Source organism: Nipponia nippon, unplaced genomic scaffold, assembly GCF_047370975.1.
Source record: "Nipponia nippon isolate SJK-2023a ecotype South Korea unplaced genomic scaffold, ASM4737097v1 scaffold_14, whole genome shotgun sequence".
Classification (NCBI taxonomy): Eukaryota; Metazoa; Chordata; class Aves; order Pelecaniformes; family Threskiornithidae; genus Nipponia; species Nipponia nippon.
In genome coordinates this window covers 7,541,443-7,557,965 of record NW_028262330.1, presented here as the reverse complement: position 1 = coordinate 7,557,965, position 16,523 = coordinate 7,541,443, and the positions used below count along the sequence as shown (strand labels likewise).

The window sequence follows — 16,523 nt, the reverse complement described above, 5'->3', positions numbered from 1 at the left end:
ATATCCAGGGCCGGGAGCCAAACGCTCTCAAGTCAATGGAAAGATTCCCTTTGACTTTAATGGTCTTTGCATGAGTGCCTAATTCCTTCCTGTTCACAGGCTCTCTTGGACCTAGTTATGGAAACAACTGCAGATATAAAGTGCTGCAGTGAACTGTAAAGGCTTCAAAGCAGTGCGATGGCAGATTTTGCTGTCCTCCCAGACGGCTGGAGTGGGTTTTGTTTGACAAAAAGCCTGATATATGTTCTTCCAGCCAGCGCCGTGGCTACAGTGTGAATGAGTGTTTTAACAAATATATTCATGCAGACAGGGTTTGTGGTCAGCCCGCTGGGTTTGGAGCCAAGCTCTTCCCAGCAGGACGGGAAATGCAGGGAGCCTGTGTCCGTGCTAGGTGAAGCTGAACCTCCACAGCTTTGACACGCCAGCATCTCTCAGAGCTGTGGTCTTGGGTCTTGCAGCTTCTAGGGACTGGTTCAATTTCCTGCCTGCAAAGACCATGCCACTGGTAGAGACTAGATGTTGCCCAATTTTGTCAGTTCTTAGTGAAATGTGAGGTTTTTGCCCCAGACTGTACCACCGCTGGCTGCTGGCCACTCTCCCACCTTGGGCAGGACTGGCATCTAAAACTGCCGAGAGAAGGACATGAGACCCCAGCTCAGGGATGCACTTGCTTAACTATAAAGATGTTGTGAAGGCCCAGTCCCATTGCTGCGCTGAGCACTCTCCCACCTGGACCAGGCATCACACATGTGCCATCAGCCCACCCCACATGGTGGAGGAAGCTGAAGGCATCATCTCTGTCACCTTTGTGGCTTGCTCCACGAGACTTTGTTTGGCAAAACTCATAAAGAGGTGCTTAACTTTAAGGACATAGGTATGTTTCACTGACTTCCACGGGGATAAACAACGTATAAGCGTTTGGCTGGGGAGGGATCTTGGCTGTGCCATGCCATCAAGGGGTACACAGGATTTCATCCCTGACACCTGGGACTATGGACCAGCGTCCTGAAGCATGAGATCTCCCTGCTCTGATCAAATCATACAAGGAGCAATAACAGCAAACAGATTATTTAGTCTTTATAAAGCCCACAGACACCATATCTGACTCTGTTAGAGGTATAGTGACTTGCACAGGGGATCTGAGTGTTTGAGAAAAGTAGAAACTATTTTCCAATGTGGAAGGTTACTCAGCTGACTCTCAGGGGAGAGGAGGCTGATGATGATTGCTGTTTCTTTCTCTATGCCCTAGAAACTTTCTGGATCTAGTTAAGGGTTTAGGTTATTTTACTTTGCTGTTCAAACTCCAGATAGGTTTTGCTGTTTCTTTTTTCCACGCACCCAAAGGCAACTGGGTGCCTGCACCCCCCACCCGCCCGTCCCTCACTCGTACGCAGATTACAGCGGGGCCTCAATGGCTTGGACACAAATCCACACTCCTGGAGCCACGTTCTGCAAGAGGAACCGAGACCTCACTTTCGCAGCTGTGCATTCCTGAGATGAAAAGGGCAGCTCAGGCCCAGGCTGTTTCGTAGCAGAAAGTCAGACCTGGGCAATCTATGGAAAAGCTGCAGGAGCCGTCTGGCTGCTGGAAAAATCTGTAGCTAGCTCCGTTGGGGTCCCCTTTTGACACCCTGATTTGGTGAGTGCCCCCCCTCAGATTTCTAAGATTTTGAATGCTTGCCCATCGGTCTCACAGGGACCCTGTTCAGAGACATACAGCCCTGTTCAGAGACATAAGAATTATAAAGTGCTAGTCTGGCTCTTTTGGAAGGGTTATTTGCTTTTTAAAGTCATTGACTGCAGCCTAGGCTGATCATTCTGTTGCAGAGGAAAAGAGGCAGCAGACTGAGACGTGGATGAAGTAATGAGTTCATCTCTCTGCAGTTCAGCCAGGTACACGTTTTTTTCCCCCGGAGCTTAATTAAAATGCATACATCTTTCCTCACATTTTTATGAAGCTCAATGGCAAATAATGGTCACTCTCTAATTACACCAACATTGACTTGTTTTCATGGCTGAAAAGGACAGATCCAAGGGCAGTATTGTTCCCCTGCATTTGGTTACTCTGGGACGTGCTATCTCCAGCAAGCAGCTAGAAACCCAGGTTTTGTAATGTAGGCCAGCACTCCCAGGGGCTGGACTGTTCTGGTGAGAGAAGGATAGACTTGTCCAATGGAAAATATATGCATTAGTCTGGGCTAGCTGATAAATCCTTACCCGGCTGATGCTCTTCCTGCTCTGTTTCGCTGGCATTGGCACTGATCTCATGGACCTCGTCCTCTCTGGGGTTTGGAGCTCCCCTGGTTGGAGGAGCAGCCCATCGGCCATGGCTTGCTGCCTGCTCAGAGCCCTCTCCTGCCTGGACTCCTCCTGGTGTCCCCAGGGCTCACTGAAGGAAAAAAAAAAATCCAAGCAAGTTTGATTGAATAATGAGTTAAGTTTCTTTACCCAGCCACAAAACTGGTCATATATAGCCAGAGCAAAATTAAACAGGGGCCCTCCTGGTGCAACAGAATTGTCTGTCCTACAAAGGAAACCACCAGCTCCGTTGTGGGAGGGATGTAAAGTTGTTGATGGAAACAAGCACACCGTGATGCTATGACTTCCACTCCACTGTGATTTCGGTTACTCCAGACTATGATCAGACCAGTCCTTATCCCAGTCTGGTTGGCCACTGGCATCAGTAGATGCTGGTGAGCGCGGCTGGCTGATGTGCCTCATCTCAGGCTTCACAGATGGTTGATGCAGTCCAAGAAATATCCTTGTGCTCCTTTGTAATATCTGTCCAGCTTGGTTGCATCCTGCAGGGTTATTGGTTATGAAATGGCTGGTTTTACAGTGACGCTTTTTAAAATAGACAGCTCTTCTTAATATGGAATTGGTTTTTACTAGTATGAATTTTGCAGCGTTCTGTTCTGCTTGAAATTACTGCTGCTCTGACACGCCAAAGCTCAGGATGTTTTGTTCCATTTTCTTGTCTAAACCTGGCCAGTCCCATGAAATCAAAATCTAACCTGAAATACTCAAATTTCTCAAATTGCACTGCATACATGGGAAATGAACACATTTAGAGGTGTTGCCAGGATGGTTGCACTGTGAGAGAAGGTTATGCACTATGAGAGAGTGTGCAAGTCTAACGTGACTCCACTGGTGGGTGGTTTGGGTCTCGGCCAAGGCAAGGAGGTTGGAAGGAAGCATGCGGCTTCACTTGGGTGCTTTGTGGCTTGACCGTCTGCAAGGAGAATGAATAGGCACCATCTCTCACATCCACCCTCTCCAATTTAATGCATGCCTGGAAAAAGGCAGTGGTAGGTGCTGTCTGTATAATAAACGGCATTTGTATGACAAATAGTGCATCTCTAGGGCTTTCCTTTGCAGACTCAGAAAGTTGGGGCTGGAGTGATGGGAACAACAGAAGAGGTGACTGCAAGACCAGCGGGTTCAATGAGCTTAGCTTGGATGCCTATTCTGGGCATGAGTTAATCAGCTATACTATGTGAGGTCTGCAAGGCATGGTGATGAACGGGAGCATACGGAGGGGGAAGGCTATATAGTTAAAAGAGCATTGGTGATAGCACAAAAGTCCTTCTGGCAATGTGACTTATTAGGCTGTGATGGTGTCTTTCACACTAAGTGGCAGATGCTCCATCATACACGACATTTAATGCAGGATGAGAGCAGTTTCACTGTAGGAAACCATTCTCTGTTTGCAAGGAAAGCGCTGGGCAGGCTGGACTGAGCTGGCAGCGCTGGTTTTGTGACTGCCGTAGCTTGCATCACACTCGCAGTAGGAAAGGGAATTTTTAAGATCAGATTTTTATTAGGTGCCTAATTGACTCATCATCCCTGCCCCTCCATGCACACACATTTGCTCTGCCCTGAAATGTGAGCTAAACAAGGCTGGCGAGAAATGTTTTCTGAATATAGCTGGGGAGAGAGAGGACTGAGGAGGGTGAAGGAGGAGTGAATTCATGCCATTTTTTAAAGCAGAAGATTGTAAAAGACTAAAAAAATATAAAACCCATACAAAAAATAACAACAACAAAAAGAAGTTGTGGTTTCTTAAGCCAGTTTGCATTCCTGGAAGTTGATGACGCCCTGGATTACTGTTGTTTTTTTAGACCTCCTTCAATTTTTTTAGGATAGTTTGTCTGTAGTGTGGGTATGTGTGGGTAGAGAACTGGGGAATATGCAGAGGGAAAAAAGCTAAAAATGGGCAGGAACAGGCTGACTGCATACGCTTTTTTTTTCCCTTAAGTAAAAAAAAAAGAGCTTGAAGTTGTTAAAGATTTAGGTGTGTGGGGTGGAGCACAGGCATGGCAAAGGAATTAGATCCTGAAGACCATGTCTAATGCAGGATCTTTTATGCTTCATTAAACATCATGCCTCCTTGGCTATGGGAGAGCTGTGTCTCAGTTTGCAAACTAATCAATCCAAATTTCTGATTTATGTCACTTGGAAGCTGCCTTGCTCTGCAGAGAGGAGAAGGGATGCAGCCAAGCTGTCTCAGGCCAACACGCTGGGAGCATGATGGTACGGTGGTCTTGCAGGTCTTGTATCAGTGCCACCAGGAAATTTGTTTCTTTTTGCTGTCCGGTTTTGGTGTCACATCTCATTTTGGCATTTTTGCTTAGAAAACAGTCGTTGTCTTCAGGAAGTATTTCTTTCTCCATGTTACGCATGCTTACACCGAGCTGAGCCCCACCGGTCTCCACGGGATGCTGCTGCTTTGTGGGAAGTCCAAAAAATGGAGGGTTAGCTCAGCTGGTCCCCAAGCGGGACAGAGGGAAGGTGGGGAGTCAGAGGGCCAAGGTCTCTGCCCGTTTACGTGAGTGTGTAATAGCCAGAGCACGTTCTGGCTCTTCTGCTGATTTCCTGATGGTTGCTCTGGATTTTTGTTGCTTGCACTAAAAGAAGGGTCCGGTCTGTAGTTTGAACATCTAGAGGGAACTTAGAGGAAAAAAAAACGGTTGTTGCATTAGTGTCTGAAGGAGAAATAACTTTGCCCACTCTGCCCGGGTGTGCGATGGTTTCCTGGGGAGAACGGCTCTGCGCTGGCGGGGGCTTTGGCTCGGGCACCCGGCGGTCGTGCCCTACCCAGAGGTGGCAGCTATAAGAGGTGCGGGTGCTGTCACTGCCAGGTGAAAAACACCCATTAAATTTTCACTCCAAGCTCTTCTCCACCCTGAAGCTCTGTAGACGTGCCAAGATCACAGGGTTTTTTTCCCTGTTACCAAAGGAGAGACTGACGTTCCCAGGAAGTGTATCCAACAGGTCTGTTCTTTGCTCCTTTCCAATACAATAAGGCCTTACTGGAAAATTTCAGACTAGCTCTCTTCCTTTTTTTCTCAGCTGGAAGCTTCCTTTTAAAACATTAATGTCCATACTATTTTTTTTTCCCCATCAGGTTAATTAATACTTGATTAATCACCTCCAAAGCTAATGGATATTTATCCAGATCGTGAAGGAAATGAATGCCTTCTATAAATAACTGCAGCAACACTCACTAGCGCTCACTGACAACCCATCTTTATTTATGCTCCCTCTTCTTCAGGAAATTAACTCTGCTCGGCTCTAGAGGAGTTAATCCTAACCTTTTCCCAGGGTTGGTTTTGCACTGGACTGGCTCAATGTTTTCCTACTTGAGCTTTACTTTGTAAACATGGTGCCTTTTTCCGAGGGAAAACGGCAGCGTTTGTGGAGGGAGACCCAGACAGCATGGTGTAATCACTCCAGCCAGGGCCAGCAAAGGCCATTTGAGACCTTGGGTGTTTTCATGGGCTGGGCGGTCTCTGGCACTCTCTCTGTTTAGTTTTGGCTATTGAAAAGAATATTGGAGAGCCCTTTCCGAGTTCCCATCTGCTTCAAATAAATGGTGTTTATTGTCTTTGTCTCCAGCTCTCCAGCTATTGTCATCAGTGACCTTAATTAGGATCATATTAAAAATCATGTCTAGTTTGTTGCTCACGCATACAGAATTAAAAAGTAATTATTTACTTTTATTGTTAACTTGCATGTTCCTTCTGGGTGCTGCTCTGCGTCCATGAGAGCATCTGGCTGCTGCACTGCAGTAAAACCTGGTGGACAGCTTGCCCTGGGGTCTGCAGGGTGGACTTTTTGTCACTTCAGCAACGACGCTTGTTTTGAGGCAGGAACCGAATGAGCTCGCTCCTCCTGTATTGCTCAGTCTCTTGGTTTTGATCACAAGTGATGCAATTTGTGAGGCTGCCTCCAGGAAGCATCAGCCTCTGGAGTCAGAGGACTGTGTAAAAATCTCAGCTTTTGTTCATTTTCCTGTCCCTCATGAAAATGTGAGCTGAAAGCTTCAAGCACAAAGGAGCTGCTAGACATTTTTTATACTTTTAAAACTCTATGCTGCTTAAGATGAACTTACAGGGTGTTTTTTTTTTCAGGGACATTGGCTCATGAATTTTTAATTCTTGAGCTTGGCAGCAGTGGTTGAATTAGAAACAGAACAACTGATTTTAATGAGTGTAAGATTAATGCAGATGAGCTTGGCTGAAACTGTGATCCAGCTGAGGACAGAGGATTGTCTCACTTCACCTACCAGCTCCCTCCTCGGTGGGCTGTTATGTTGCAAGCATTACCGTAGCAGAGCATATTCTCATCACTGGTCATTACCTGGATGAAGGATGCTCATTAAACAGCCCGGATCATACAGGATATTTTGCATGTTAACCCTTGGCAGCTGCCCTGGACTCTCAACAGTCCTGCAAGGTGGACTGTGGCTCTTGAGTGTGCAAGCAGGGAAGAAGGAGGGTGTGGATGGATGTGCACTAATGGAGAAAAAACCTGCTTTGGCTCTGGGTCAGTGTCCACTGGATGGGAAGAAGACTTTTGGCTGTTGCGTGGAGCCACCAAGGCTCCAAGCAAGGTCATGGTCTACACCTGTTGCCTATCCTTTGGTGGAGAGGTGTTGATTTATTTGTTTCATAAAGTGCGTAGCACTCTGCATCATATAAATAGCAGTTACCAATACGAGAGAGCCAGTGCCCCAGAACACCCCTGCACTGGGCAGAGCTCTCCCGCTGCCCCAAGTAACGTGTCAGCTCAATGACTTGCTTTCCTATACACCTGAAATTAGATATTTGTATAGTGAGTGGTTTTATTACCTGAGCAATAAGGAAAGATGGGGGAGGCTGAGCTGAACTAATTTTATTTGATTCTGTGGGCAACTGGCAGTTTTATATCTCTGTTTTATTTTTTTATATGTTTTAATCAGGTAGTGCTTTCAGAGATCACATCGCTGCAGGTTTTGCCTGCTTGGGCTGTCAAGCGAATGTAGCAGGAGCATTCATGAGCGGAGTGTGATGAGCCATACATAATGAGGAGCCTCCCAGGAAAGCATCAGGGGAAAGTGGAGGAGAAGACTGGCCTGGCCGTCCGTGAGCTCGCCCAGTGAATGGTGTCCGGTTCTACAGGGACCTCCTGCCTGACCACGGGTAAGCCGCGGCATCGCGCTCTGCTTCAATATCCCACCCTCAGAGTGGAAAGAAGAGCCATGCAAGATGTATTAGCAGCCCCCAACCCAAGGGCTTCTTGGTGTCTGCATGACCTTTTGCATCTTATGGGGATTAAAAGATCGGACAGGCTGCTCAGCAAAATAGTGGAACTGCAGAGGAACTGCAGAGGACATTATTATGAGTCTGTTTTGCAGCCACAGTTTTGCGGATCTCAGGGGTCTAGTAGGGAAATCTGTGAGGGCAAAGGGATACCTGGGACAAAAGTGCTGTACCCCAAAATTAGAAGACCCTGAAGACGGCATCCAAAATAACAGCACACTCACTGTGCTCTTCCCAGGTGCTGGAGGGCCAAGGATGTCTCTGTGCTGGGGCTTGGGAACGCACACGCGTGGAACTGCCCTGCAGTGGGAGGCATTTTTCTGAAAGCTTATCCTGAACTTATAAAGTTTTTTTTTTAGCTTCAAAACCTGTGTATTACAAAGCAGAATTCCTCATGTTGTTAGCATCACTTTCAACCACCAGCAATCATTAGATCCTGAGTCTGTTGCCAGTGGCAGCGCTGGTGATTTACCTCGTTTGCTGCAAGACTAAAGGATGAGCCAGTTTCCCGCTTTGCTGAGCTTCCCACATTGCCTCTGCTCACGAGGAAGCAAAATCCCTACAAAAATTGGGCTGCCACCACATCAGGAGACTGCCAACAACCGCCTCCAGGTGTGGCTGTCTTGGAATGCATTTAAAAACCCACCCTGAACCCATTTCTCCTCCTCTGCACTTTTTCCCAATACATTTTACTCCCCCAGCCTGAGCTCCTGGCGCTGCCTTGCAGGGACAGCCACCCTTTGCTGCTGGCTGGGTGGCCGGTGGCATGTCCCATGCCAGAGCAACCTGTCCTCATCCCGCTGACGTGCTTTGTTCGCCAAGCTCAGTTTTGCTCCCCTGCTAAACCCATCACACTGCTATTTTTAATACCAAGTGATAAACCCGCCTCTTTGCTGCATCTTGCACGCGTTGCAAGCGGCACAAGGTATTAAGTTGAGCATGTCTGTGTTTAGCACCTGCCAGGCGGGTCCCGGCGAGAAATGCATCGGCTCTTCTGTGTTGCCAGCCCCGAATTACAGCGTTTCTTCTTCCTCCAGAGGAGATGCCTTCCTCGGCTGAAATGACAGCACCAAATTTTCCCTGCCTGACAGAAGGTTGGGGTTTTTTTTTCTTGCACTGAAAAGCAGCTCCTGAGGTGGAGTTAATTCATCCCGGTGCCAGAAATGGGGAGGAGGCGATGCGAATGTTGCTGTGTCCCAGTGTCTGCCCTGGTTTGGTGCAGGCAGCAGCAAGCTGTGGCTTGGGGGGACCCCTGCACCCATGGGTGCTCCTGGGAAAAGTGGGTGCCACTGAAATCTGCAGCACATTTTGTTCCCTTTTAGCACACCAATTCCCTTTATTTTTTCCTGGGCTCAACTTGAAGTTTGTGCTTTGTTTTTTTCATTTTTGTGGGGCTTTTATTGCCATGACAGGGATACCAAGGTGGAACATCGGATTGCTGGGATAAACACGTCCCAAAATAAAGGGTTTGTACATCCTGTTTTTAAAACTGGTCTTTCAAAATGTTCAAAAGCTTTTCCATTTAGCTAGCATTTCAGTGTCCATAAATGGCTTAAACTTTTTCTAGCTGTTGTTAGTGGCAGTATCTATAACTCAGCGGCTCTGATATTGCACATTCAAAATGAGGAAGAATAAATGAATACATGAAGTAAAACACAATGGCTCAGCTCGTTCCCCAATGTTACGCTGGGAAAAGCTGCTGACTACATGGCCCAGGAGCTCCTGTAGTTATTTCAGGGAAAACAGGTTGCAAACAAGCCAGGAAAACTTGTACTCTAGGACTTTATCCTCCTGGGACGTATCCTGAAACGGACAGGGTGCTGGCCCAGGATGTGAGACTGAGTGAGTTTTGTGTCTTCACAGCTTCAGTGACATGCTCCGAATGCTTGAGTCAGGACCCGGGTCCCCAGTGGTCCCCACTGAAGTCACTGGAAAAAGTCCCAGTGCTGTGATGGAGCCAGCATCCCTGTGGGTCGCCAGGTCAGGATGTTAATGGCATCTTGCCGACGGCAGGATCAGAGCAGCTTTAACAGCCTTACCAGGCTCACGGGGCTCCCCAAGGGCACTACTCCACCACAGCATCCCTGCTCAGAGCTCACAAGAATTGCTCTGCCTGGAGCCGTGCTGGAGAAGAGCAATTTATCCATGCTTTTTCCTGAGGTTTCTTGAACAAACAAATAACACACATGCATTTTAAAATGTTTTTTTTTAGTCTCTTTGAGTCGATTTCTAGAGAAATTTCTCCTGCAGCAAGCAGCCAGTGCTGGCAGCTGTCAAGGACCATGCCTGTTATCCCTTCTCTGTGTGTGGCTGATGGAGAGGCAGTTGGCACCCAAATCGGCGTCCCACACAGTGACGGTGGAGCCATCAGATCCTGTCCCCACCTACTAGGAAAGGAGAACTTGCTGTGAAATGTTCTGCTTTGCAGCACTTTGCCTTTGGTTAATGAAGAGTGGCCGGAGAAGGGAACTGGCACCATGCCATTATGTACCGGAGAATTACCTCTTCTTTGGCTGGTTGATGGGTTCCTTCTGCTTTTGAGAGGGAGAAGCCCCATGGCCATGTGGGCCATATCAGCCACTGCCCGTGGGCTTCTGTGTGGGGAGAGTGCCACTTGCTGTCGGGTTGGGGAGGCAAGACATGCTCTGGCCACACGCTGAGCCGTGGTTAGTGTGGTACCCGTCCTGCTGCAGCCAGGAGGAAGCCCCAGAAGGTAAATGCTAATTTATGCTGCATACGGTCCCTATTAGACCCTGCATTGAGCAGTCAGTAACACAGAGGTCATGTGTGGGTTGTGCTGGGTTTTACTGAGTGTGAAAGTGGGGAATAGGCCAAATATACCCATAAAAGATCAGAGTCGGGTGCTTCATTGCTGCAGTGAGTTAGGAGCGTTTCTAAAGGGAGGCATGTGTTGGGCTGGTAACAAGCCCTCCCTTGGTGCAGGCAGAGTGTTGAATGGGTGTGAAAACTGGAGGCCGAAGGCAGCAGATGCGAGAGGTGAAGAGGAGAGTGTTTGGAGCTGGGGGTACCGGGGTGCCCGAGGCAGTGCATGCTGCGAGGGGCCCATGGCAGAAGGCTGCTGCCAGGCTCCGCGCTGGGTAGTGGGTCCCAGCCCACCCGGGATGGACAGCAAGCTGGAGGCTATGGATGGCTGCAGGGACAGCAGAGGGTGGCAAACCCCTCCTAACCTCATCGAAGAGGTTGAAGTAGACATTGAAGGATCCTAGCAGCAGTTTCCAGGTAATGCCATGCACAAGACTGACTTAACGCCAGCCGGGGAGGTTGGGTTTTGTGGACTGTTTTTCAGTCTCGCCCAAGTACTTCTCACCCTCCCAGATCCCAAATGATGATGCAGTGCTGAGGCCAAACATGACATGACAGGAGCCAAACCATGACATGAACTCAGGGACCCGCAAAGGTGGAGAGTTAAAAGGCACTTGGGACTTGTTTTCCAGGTGAGTTTATGGGATGTTGCTTTAGCCTCACCCTCTCTGTTTACTGCAGGGCACAAGTGGCCTCAGAATTGGTCCATTTGTTTCTTGTGGCTTCTGACACCAGTCTGGCAGCAGAAAGGCTGGAGTGTTGGACCTGTGACTGTGTTTTTCCAATGGATTTAGGAAGTGAGTGACTAATGTCATGGTAAACAAGCGGGGCTGGATGTGCTGCACTGCTCAGCATCCCGCTGCTGCCGGCATCCATGGTGAGATGGGCTGTGGCAGCTTGTGGCCTGTTCTTGGTTTGGGAACGGGTTAAAATAACAATGTGAGAAGTAAGCGAGGCACCGTTGGTGGGTCTCACTGCATTGCCATCTCCTTGTGCTGCAAAAGTAATGGAATAGGGATGTGTACCCGGCTCCTTCCTTAACACCTCCTGAGCCCTGGGCCAGCCACGGCACTGTCCCCTTCTCAGATCCCAGAGGATGCTGCAACCCCCTCACTGCAAGGACTTGTTCCTTGCAAGGCACAGCACAGAGAAGTTAAAGTGTCTCATTACAGAGGAAAAGATGTGGTTCTGCTTTAGTCTGGCTGCATGTGGAAGAGCCCTCCCTGGTTCTTGCAGAAGGGCTCCTCTCTCCTGCAGTTAGTCATGCAAAAAAGGTTTCTGAAGAGTCTGCTGGAGTCTCTCCCACTATGTGCATTTGTGCTGCAGTAACAGTCATCACTGGCTGCAATTGCAGATTTTTCCATTATTAGGGGTGATACATGCGCATGTTCTGGCCCCCTCCTCCTGTGTGCAGGCACCAGCTGACCCTGCCTTTCGGTGTGTGTAGGAGCAGTCCGTGTGCCAGGGGCAGTGCAGGAGCAAGGAGAGTCTGTAAGAATCTGTCCCAGCTAGATTGCCAGCTTTCTCTTGGGAGAAACCATCTCTCTGGTGCCTAAAACCCCCCCTTGTGACTTATGACTTCAGCAGATTTCTTCTGAGGAAAGTCTTTCTATGAAAGAGGAAATGAAGAAAGGCATTGCAGTTCTTCTACATGCAATTTTTTAGACCTGGTTTCTAAAAAAGCAGTGGGGTCCAAGGCAAACGCTGGGCAGCATTGGAGAGAGCAGCCTGGAGATTGGTTCATTCTTCACTAACAGTGGACATAAACACGTGTGGCGTGTTGACAATTAGCAGGGCTCAAATTCTGCAGTTCTGTTGAAATTGGACGGTTGTCTTGGGAGAAATCCCTCTGGCGCTGCTGGTGGGAGTGATGGGGGTGGCTGACCTGGTGGGTGGAGAGGCTGTAGAGAGCACAGCACTGTGAGGCTACGTGGGTCACTACTTCTTCATACCTGCTGCTATTGGCAAGCTTTAATGTCCTGGTGCATGCTGCAGATGAGCCTAAGAGGAGGCAGGGAGGCTGTCACATGAGCACGAGGGGAAAATCCCCCTTCTCCAATGTTAGTCCTGGCTGCAGACATGGCTACTTCAGCGCAAGAACCTACAGGCAAGTCTCCAAGAAAGCATTCCAGACTTGCAGCACCTGAGCAGGTAAGAAAGAGACAGAGAAGCTGTGATTCCTTCCTGCTGCCTGTAGCTGGAGGTGGCTGCAGAGGTCAACCCTGTAGTAGTGGGAAAATTCAAGTCTGAGCTGTGTGGCATCATCAGATCTGGACTTTGAACATTCACTCTAATATCTATGTAATGAGAACAGCAAGAAGCTATCACGATAGCTTCATGAAGCTAGCTGGACACCTAGCACTGGCAGTCTAAATACGACCCTGTCTTCCAGCTGCTCATTACTGTTGTCCTACCCAAGGGCATGAGTCTAGGGAGGCAGAAAGCCCCAACCAGCCAAGCTTCTGCCTGGAACTGTTCGCTTTGGATCATTACTTATTTATTTCTTTTTACACCCATCTTCCAGCAGAATTAAGGGCAGTAATGGGAAGAGGCCTGTAACACTGCCTGCACAGTCTTAAAATGCTTTATACTCATTGCAGTTCTCATACTTACAGCACCTTTGGGAAGACAGACAACATTAAAATGCCCATTTTACAGCACCATGCACTCAGCAGTGCTGAAAAAGAAATCCTTAGTAGTGTTGGCTCTGGACACAAAATATGAATATATGCGAGTTGCACGTATCCAATCTCATTGCAGTGAGCTCAAGAAGATGCAATTATTCTTATTTTTATGCTCATATGTGATTTAGAGTGACTAATGGCTGAGAATTCTTCCCTCCTCCTAATTGTCTACAAAAGGAGTGATTTCAAAGCAAATAATTGTAGCTACTGCCAAAGGGAATAAGAGATAAAAGCAACTCCTATTACCTCCAAATGGCCCCACATGTGTTCCTTGAACACAGCAACAGACACAGTTTGCACTGGAATAATGCATCAACTATATATTTAATCTTTCACCCAAGAATCTAAAATTGCTTTCCAATGAACCGTTAGCTGAAGGATCCCCACACAGCCCTGATTAGATAGGTGTGAAGACATGGAAGTTGTGAAACAGCCCAGCTTTGTAGCACTGGGAGGGAAGAGAGCTGTATTGTGATTGTGCTCCACAGGGAAACTACAGCTGGAGGAGCTGAGAAGGGACAAGTAGGTCAAGCCCGCTGTTTTGAAGATGTTTCGGACACATCACAGTGATGCTACGGCCTCCTGCTCTGAGCTCGGTGCTGTGAGTAGCCAAATGAGTAGTTTAAAGGCTGCTGGATGGCTTTCCATGCGGCTCTGCAGAGAAATGAAATACCCTTAGAGAAATGGTCTCTAAAGGGAGTGTTGCAATGCTATGCAAGGACCCAGCAGCTGTGCTGGGACTACCAGCCCAACAGAAAATCAATTGCTAACAAGACTTCTGCTAAGATCTGGGGTGGCCCAGGAAATAGGGCTGTGAGTGGAAATGTTTGAGAGCCACCACTTTCAAGTCTGCAGGACCGCAGATATCTTATGCCTCATCTGGGTGTGGGCCACCTCCAGCTCTGCAGGAGCAGCAGCATCATGATGGGAGCATCCATCGCAGAGTCCAGTGGTACCATCTGGGGCTTTTGGAGACCTAATTCCCAAATCTCAACTTCCCTTCTGTGTTCACAGCCCCTGCCACCAAGCCAAGAGACCCAGAGATAACCAGTGCTGTGGGCTAGCACTCAGCATGAGTCCTGGCAGCAGCTGGATATGACGCCTTGGGCTTCACCCATGTCTACCTCAAAAATGCTTGGACAGGGGGGCAGCGCTTGGCCAGGTTGTCACATAACAGCTCCAAGGGCACACGGCACGATCCTCCTCCAGTGACTGGGAGATTCAGGGGCCAGCAGTCATCAAAGCACTTCACACCCCAAAAAACACAGGCAAAGCCTCCTCAGCCATGTTGTCCACCGGTGTCCTCAGCGTCTCCCCAGCCTGGCCAGGACCGGTGCTGCGCTGCCAACCTCGCCAGGCAGAGATATTAAGGGAAGTAATTTTTTTTGGCCTTTTCACATTCTCAGTTTGTGATTCAGTTATCAACTGTTGTTACGGTCACATCTCTGGCAGATCAAGAGAGGACCACTGCGTTAGTTCTGTGTCGCCAAGGAGAGCTTAAATATTGTGATTAAAAAATTCCAGTCTCGCATAGCCTACTCAGACATGCAGGAAGAAACCTTTGCAATTAGATTCCCTGTGCGCCAGCAGGAGGGCAGAAGTTCCTCTTTTTTTTTCTTTTTTTCCATGACTATATTCTTCTGTGATTTTAGAGCAGCAGGTAAAAAAAAGCCTGTTTGATTTTCTTCATTATGCTAAGCCTGGTTTTACTTTCTGATTGATAAATGGAACAGAGATTACCTAGAGATTTTTCAAAGATTTGCTTTCAAATTTTATTTTTCCTGAGCCTCATTAAGCTTGCAGGTTTTATCTACACTTTGTTCTTACGGTAGAACGGCATTGCCATATATTAAGAGCCATATTTTTTCATTTGAAATTAAAACCAGATAGATGTTTCTCCTGTGTTGCTTTCAAATCCTATTTTAAAAAATATTGATCATGTCTGTGTTGTTTTTCTTTTCCTCTGACCCTGCTGGCTCTGTAAAGGACAGTCACTAATGAAATGCTTTCAGTCCTGGATCTCTGTGCATTACCAAGTGCAGTTTTGTAGATTTAGGGACAGATTTTAGGAAGTATAATGTATAGATAAAAGAAAAATGTGGTTTCCAACAGAGCGACAGGCAAGAAAAATAAGATTTAAAAGCAGGACCTCTACAATTAGGGGGTACAGATCAGCTTAGACATGATAAGATAGCCCATGATGTGCCTAGGCACATCTTTCAGGAGCTAAATGATATTGAAAGATCGTGTCTTCCACGACTTAAGGAGAAATGGCCAAAAGTCATCTCATGGCTGAGACCCCCCAGGCACAGCCTGTGCTGCTCTCTAGGAGAGGTTTGGAGGAGGGTGGCACAGGCTGGGCATGAGGACAACATGGGGACACACACACAAAAGCCACCCTAACATACCTGATGGTGTTTCTTCTGCCAGAGCCAAGAGAACTAACCCACCTTCTGGGTTTTCCAGGTGTGCATCTTCCTCTTTCTGTGCCCATCCATGAGCCCACAGAGGTCTTGGGGCAGCTTGAAGATGTGACGAAAAGGTCTCCTTGTGCCACCTACCTGGTGTGGGGAACAGATTCCTTATGCGCATTGGGATGGTGTGACAGTGCAGGAGCTGGCTGTGTCCTCCGAGTTCCTGAGGAAGATGCTGGAGATAAAAGTCCCAAGGCAAGTTTCTCTGCTGATGCCCTGCCTTGTTATCATAGGAATGGGAAACACGGGTGCACAGAGTGGGATGAGGACAGACCATCCTTAGGGTGCCACTGCACCAACCCCAGCCACGCTGGGAGCACCGTGACCCAGTGCAAAGGTGAAGCCCTTCGTGCTCGGACCAGCCCCGACCTTTCTCCAAGGCTCAAGGCAGTCCTAGTGACATTCTCCTCCAGACATGGCCCCAGGAGCTTTGCTTGAACTGGAAAGCAGCTCATTTGGAAGGGTTTTCTGTAGTTCCTCCAGACCCACTCAACAAGCTCTAATAATAACTAACTGCCTTTCTATTTATAAATAAGAACAGCAGTGAGGAACTCAGCTCACGTGGCTAGGGCCACCGCAGCCCCAGTGCTCCCACACCACACCACACCACAGCTCTCACCCTCTGCCATCGAGCTGTTCCTCTCCGCTGTCCTGCCGGAGCCCCAGCAGCCCTGCCATCGTGCATGGGAAAGGGCATTTCCCAGGGCTCTTTCCTTTGGATATGCACACTTTTTTTTTTGCTTGTTGACAAGGGAATATTTTCGTTTTAAAAACAGGGATTGTTTTTGTAGCAGTTCTTACCCTACTTTGTAAAACAAACATTTCCCAAGCACTTGGTGTTTCAAATGATGTTAGTGTTACTGGAATGTCAGTGTGAATATCAGAAAATGTATTTCTTAGTGGAGCCTGGGGATTTTGTGTTGCCTGTCTCCCAGCGGTCAGATGTGGTGCAGAGGGCT

General features: G+C 48.1%; 2 long non-coding RNA genes across 3 annotated transcripts in view; one reads left to right on the top strand and one right to left on the bottom strand.

Annotated features, from left to right (window-relative positions):
* The window catches only part of LOC148056444 (uncharacterized), a 27,114-nt gene extending 13,397 nt beyond the window's left edge, over positions 1-13,717 (top strand). For both annotated transcript variants that reach the window (XR_015703255.1, XR_015703254.1), the window contains one exon: positions 7,244-13,717. This is a non-coding gene — a long non-coding RNA (uncharacterized LOC148056444). The remainder of the gene's footprint in view (positions 1-7,243) is intronic.
* Positions 1-16,523, bottom strand: part of LOC148056443 (uncharacterized) — a 17,446-nt gene extending 923 nt beyond the window's left edge. Inside the window, exons 1-2 of the long non-coding RNA XR_015703256.1 lie at positions 15,652-16,523; positions 2,218-2,389 (exon numbers count right to left, since the gene is read on the bottom strand). This is a non-coding gene — a long non-coding RNA (uncharacterized LOC148056443). The remainder of the gene's footprint in view (positions 1-2,217; positions 2,390-15,651) is intronic.